Raw genomic sequence first — 6942 nt, 5'->3', positions numbered from 1 at the left:
TCCAGCTGGACCTCCAAAAATAGGGTGTTTTAGGGACAAACAGAATGAGAAAAGGGACTTTTTAGGCTCTTTTTAGGGACTGAAATTTTGCGGATACCTTAACATTTCTAGAATTTTTCATACAATTTTATGGTCGAGTACAACAAATAACACAGTATTAACTAAGCATACCAAGTAATCCATTATATAAAACTTGAGTCCCTGTTCTGCTACAACCAAAACCACAATAGAAAATGTGTTCAATACCGTCGTTAAAAGAATGGTCACCCTTCTCCCCAATGAGCAAAAATACAATGTGTGTATGTCATTCCATAATTATACTTTATAGTTGAATTTACCTTGAAGTTTTGCGGTAGTAAATGTCAATTTCTTATTTTTCTTTGAAAGTCTTGCAATCTTCAGTGTTAGAAAATATTTAAGAAACATTTTGTCAAATATTACTAACAAGTAATGTAAATAAATGCTGTTTTTGATTATAAATTAATTTAGGGGCAAAAAGCTTCATATATTTTGCTCATACCATTCCATTTCCACCAAAACTTTTATTCTAGTTAATTATAACATATTTTTATTTTTCAGTAACCTACACATATGTACATAAAGTAATTATGCAGTAAAATTACAGTAAAAAAGATATTACAAGTACATCTCCTTCTGCAAGATATATATACATCTCTAAAACAAAAAAAGTAACGACAAAAATTATTAAATAAATGGGTACCTACAACTAAGTAAGAAACTATTAATTGTGTTTAAATATATTATATACTTTATTAATGGCACAATACAACAGTAGTACCATGACAATACATATTATTCAAATAAAAATTAAATCAAAATTGTTTATTTCATATTTTTAAACTCGATCAGAAAATTTGCAAAGGAAATACTAATAAGTGTCCAACTTCAAAGTTATCAACTTAATTTATAATATAAAATAACACACAATGGTTAAGTTACATTTATTTCATACACACAATGCAGTTATATCATTGCATTCAAATATACAACAAAAGTTTGCAGTTTTCATGTTGTTAAGTTTCATATGCCCGACATTTCCAATATTCATTAAAGTTAAATATACAACATTTATTTTCAACCTAGAAAACAATATATAAAAAACCTTAATATATATTGCACTTAGGGTAAAAAAAACTAACTTTATTTTTTTCCAAAAAAGCCTGTCAATAAAAGTTTGGATTTTTTCTTATCCAGCTCTTTCTGTACATTGTCTGCTTGTTTCTTTTGGCCAGACACCTCTTCCTGGACTTTCATAACCCCTTCAATCATTGCCTGTGCAAGACTTGCTTCCTCTTTTAAAGCAGCAATATCATTTGACTTAAGTGCCTCTTTAAGTCTTTTATTAGCTTCTGAAAATAACCTTTCAGCAGTTTCCCTTTTTTTCTCTTCTTCATTTCTCAAATCTTTCAACTTCTCTTCAGCTTGGAAAATAGACATATTTTTTTTCTCGAACATTATAGTATGCTGCTTTTCTTCAACTTTTTTTCTCTGTTCTTCTTCCAGTTTTTTTGCTTCCAATCCTTTTTTTGCTTTCTGCTCCTCTAAATAAGAACAATATTTCTGATGAGCACACCTTGCAAGATTCAGGAGCTCTCTTGTCACAGGTACCAAATGTGGCTTGTTGTCATATATTTTTAAGGCTGACTTTACAATTAACACAGCATTGAGAGTGCGTTCTGACAACAAAGACCTGTCTTCTGTTAAAATTCTCACTGAAGTTAAAAACCCTCTTTCTACATCTGAATTTCCATGTGATACTGCCAATGCAGCTCTGACTACAGTTGAAACTGTTGGATACTTTGGAGACCCTAAAGCATTTTTTAATGTTATGAAATACCAGTATTTGTCAATTCTTACTTCACACTTGTCAATTATGTCTTGATCTGGTTCTGACTGCAATAACTTCCACTCATCAAAAAGCAGGTTTGTATTTATATTCAATAAAAGAGTTTTGCTGATGGTAACAATATCAAGTGAACTCTGGTCTAACAGTCTCTTGTTAGGCTGAAGACACTGAAAACATTTCAGTATTGGTTTAAGTAATGAGGACTTTGTCATTATATGTTCTGCAGCAGTTTTATAATGATGGTGTGCTTGCTTTAAGAATATAAGTCTTTGCTTTTCTCTAACTTTTAACAGTTCATCATTCACATCCGCTCCAACGAACACATCACGGAAAGGAAGAAGATTTCCATCACCTAGATTATCGACACTTACATCACCAGTAGGTGGTACCTTGCATATTCGTCCCAGTAACATTTTCACCAGGCTTTCGACTTCTTCATATAACACATGTACAATAGGCTCTTCTTTTTGAAAAACTAGAGTAAAACGGCTGAACATGTTTGCACTATCTTTAGCAAATATCAATTCAGCTTTAATTGCAGGTAATTTCAGCAAATCCGCTATCTTCCTGTAACTATGTGTATTTGACAGTGATCTTTTACTAGCTGGGATGTACCTTAAAAAGTATTCTTCAATTGCTGGAGGATTCTGGCAGCCATAGGCGTGCGCACGGTAGGTGCCACAGGTGCCTTGGCACCACCATTAGGGTTAACGTTATTTTGTTTTTTACAAGCATAAATAATACATACTTACAAAAATCCGTATTATTTCCAAAAAAAATATGTTTTTCAATCGTGTCGAGTTACAGATATGTGCTCATAACACTATCAGTATATCAATTATCAATCTAACCAACTATACACACGAAAACAAGCCATTTGCAATTACTTGTGTTGTACACGCGGACCGCGGCTACAAAACTTCTGAAATGTAAATACTTCTCAGAGTTCTCCTCGAATTAAATAGAATGCGCGCTCGGTGTCCACTGTTCACTCCACTCGGCAGGCGCACGGAATAATAGCCGCCGTCCGCCAGGGTTTATTTAAAAAAAGAGAGAGAGTTTAGTTAGTTAAAAGGATAGGCTTACTCGATGACTTATATGCAGTCGCCGACAAAACATTTTTGTTGTATTCCAAAAGTTAAAACTTTTGCCCACTCTTATTTGTGTGTTTTTATTATTTTAATATTTTACATATTTAAGGTATGTTACAAAAACTCCCTTGATTTGTTGATTTTAAAACTTAACATTTGAGAATGTTTTTTTTTCTAGCATTTATTTGGCATCTTCAGAAAACATTTAAGTACGGTTTTTCAAAGCCACCAGCATGAATTCCGTGCAAACAATTTGTGCAATTTACTTTATGGCTCAACAAAGCTTAAAACTGTAAATAGTTTAGCAGTTTTCCTGGTGATTATAACGTTCAAAGCCATAATTTGTCATACAAAATGTTAATATTTTTACATCTGTGTATTTAATGTTTTTGTTCGGAAACACCTTAAATAGCACCATTTTGCTCTTTCAAATCCAAATTTTTCCGGGGGAGGACCCCTCGACCCCCCGCTTTAGGCTCGGGTCCGTGAATAATAGGGCTGTTGTGTAATCTGGCACCACCACTACTGAAGTCCTGCGCACGCCTATGCTGGCAGCTGCAGTTTCCATAGTGAGCCATCTGGACGGCACATGTTTAATGAAACGATTCAATGGAACTTTCATTTTCTTTTGAACATGAGAGTAATCTTCCCACCTTGAAGGCCAGTCCTTGAAGAAATAGAAAACCGTCAAAATTAGTTCAAATCCATTGTCACCTAGTTCATGGAGTGCATACTGATATGCATTATGTATTATATGAATATTACATGTGCCTATATCGAGTAATGGTTTCTTTCTTTCAACTATCATCCTATCATTCATGAGCCGCATTACCTTCTTATTTACGTTTGGTCCATGAACACCTAGCATAATGAGGTTTCTACTAGAAAGAGATGCATTTTCCATAGCCTCATATAATTTGTCTAAAATGTAAGTGGAAGTAGCACTACCAATAAAAAATGTTACCAAATATCTGGTTACTACTTTACATTCATTACTAGACCAAAAACGAACCAATGTTTGTAGTTCTTTTTTACCAGAGGAATTTGTGGTTTCATCATAGCACAAAGAAAATAAGACATCGTCCATATCTCTGACAAGTTGTTGGTGAAAGAATGGTGCTAAACAGTCTGTTATCAAGTATGTAGCTTTGGTACGACTCAAAGAAAAGTCATCTAGTTGGTTTTCAAGTTGCGGGAACATAGCAATGAAAGTATTATTCAGTTCAACACAAGAGTTAAATGCATAGTCTGCAGACACACATTTTAACACCCAAATAAGCTCAGCTGTAGTACTACTATCGCGCACACTGTAAAGTCTTATTGTAGCTGAACTACCACTCGTGGTGCTGGAACTTGAAGCTGAGGGTTCAGAACAAGACCTTGCTGGTGATGATAACGTTAACTGAAGCTGGCATGGAGCTAAACTAATTTTACACAGTTCCGTATGTTTTTCACCTTTTGAATGCTGAATGATTTTCTCAAAACCTTTTGATATATTAAATGTTTTTGCACACAGTTTACAAAACACTTCACTTTCACTTTTTTGGGCAGCCCAATCTGATATCTTGTAACCATTTCCATCTGTTTTAGTAAGCCAGGATTTTTTGAATGTACACTTCCCCATGATTCAGTAACAAAAGATACCATAAACATATAATCAACTAGATTATAAGTTATATAGAAGGTACCTGAAATTAAATGCTACAAAAAACAACTTGTGTTATACCAAGTTGGAGCATGTGTGCCCCTCAGTTAATCTTCATTGGGGCTTAAGAATGTTATCCCCCATAAAATTTTAATTTGTTCACACAATATATTTTTTTTAATAAAAACATTGAAAGATTAATAAAACAATATCAATACTGTAAAACTTACATGTAGTAAGATGCAGGAAAATGTAGCTAGACGGCTGAAAAACTTGATGGATGTGTGGAAGCATGTTGATGGCCACTGTTCATGACACATTCATAAAAAATAAAATAAATATGCTAATTTTCCAATGAATTCCATTTCAAAAATTAAAAAAAGGGACTTTAGGGACCTATTAAAAAATAGGGACTTTTAAGGGCCCTACGGAAAAATAGGGACTTTTAGGGACCAGTGGCAACCCTGACGTAGCTAGATAGTCTTGTCCTATCTGCAACTGCATCTGCATGGATAACTACCAGAGATGGAGCGACCACTGTCTGGAGGTATTGTGTGTGTTCTCATGTGAAAGCACAGCTCTCAGGATCGCAGTACACTATAGGCTGCTGAGATGGTTCGTAAGATAGGGCAGTACGGCCTCCATCGGCCGATTAATTATTTGTGTCAGTCAATTTTGGCTACCGTGACCCCGTACATGAAGTGGCTTACATTCACAGGGGCCAATAAAACCTTATGGGCCAAGATTCTTCGATCAACGAAGACCACTGGTGCACAATCATATAATTCTAAGAAAGTTTAAAAATTACGGTTTAAAATTAATATCCATAGAATGAAAATCCACAGTGATGGTACTCAGTATGTTTTGAAATTATTAGAGAACCAATTTTTTTAAAACAAGACCTACTGCTTTACCTCTACTACAAGGCCTATTACAGGCATATGAAACGGGAGTGTGTCTTAGGATGTCTGAACTTTGTTCGTCTGTGCTGTCGTCATTGTGGTGTCCAGAATATGTTTAGTTCACCTCGCTAGGTTCGCCTGTGCGTTTTTATGATGTCACTGTTTTGTCCATGGTCTTTTTTTCTTTATTTACTGCTTTTGTTGTAGCCCATTGTGTTCATATGTGCTATTATATTTTTCCTGACTAATTTCCTCCACGGAATTATCTGTGCTGTCTATGAATTCACTTTTGTCATAGGCTAATTTTGGCTTGTTTTCTGTGTTGTGCCCATTTCGTCAATTACTGAGGTTTCTCTATGACATAGACTGTAGCCAGCAAAGGCGTAGCTCCAGAAAACAATTTTAACAGGGTTGGTAATGTCATTTCCCTTCACTTATTTAATGAAGTTAGCAACCATTATTTAAAAATATACATAATTAACATACATCTAAACAATACTAAAAGGTTGATGACATTTTGTATTAAGATAATATTACTTGGACACATATCAAAAGAATATTAAAACATAGAATCTTAAATAGTTTCAAGATTTTAAGCCAAAAATTAAGAGCATTAATAGCCACAATACTGTAATAATAAGCAGTAACTGACACGAATTTAGTTTCCACTTCCGTTAATAAACGAATATTTATTGTCTTGTATGCTATGACATAAAAAACAGCAATTTTTACTGAAGAGTTCAAACGACATATTTTTCTTTAATCTCATAAACAGCAAGATCTTTATGGACAAGAACACGCAACAAAAGAATTCAGACTTCTGGGGGAAAATCGGTCATTTTTGTGTAGTGACAGCCGTCACAGCCTAAACAATTAGAGGGCTTCAGCCGTAAAGATAGTAGTCCCAGCCTGAGTGATCAGGGGGCAACAGACGTGAGGATAGCCCTCCCAGCCTGACTGATCAGGGGACATCAGCTTAGAGGATAACCCTCCCAGCATGAGTGAACAGAGGGCATCTGCCTTGAAGATAGCCCTCCCATCCTGAGTGAACAGAGACCAGTTATAATTGACCTCCCAGCCTGAGTGATCAGGGGGCATCAGTCGTGAGTATAGGCCTCCCAGCCAGAGTGAACAGAGGGAATCAGCCTTGAGGATAGCCCTCCCATACTGAGTGATCAGGAGGCATCAGCCTTGAGGATAGCCCTACCGGCCTGAGTGAACAGAGGGCATCAGCCTTGAGGATAGCCCTCCCATCCTGAATGATCAGGAGGCATCAGCCTTGAGGATAGCCCTCCCATACTGAGTGATCAGGGGACATCAGCCTTGAGTATAGCCCTCCCAGCCTGAGGGATCAGGAGGCTACAGCCTTGAGGATAATTCTCTTATCCTGAGTGAACTGAGAGCAGTTATGATTGACCTTCCAGTCTGAGTGATCAG

The sequence above is a fragment of the Bacillus rossius genome, chromosome 6 (assembly GCF_032445375.1).
Source record: "Bacillus rossius redtenbacheri isolate Brsri chromosome 6, Brsri_v3, whole genome shotgun sequence".
Lineage (NCBI taxonomy): Eukaryota > Metazoa > Arthropoda > Insecta > Phasmatodea > Bacillidae > Bacillus > Bacillus rossius.
Note: the sequence above shows the minus strand (reverse complement) of the source record.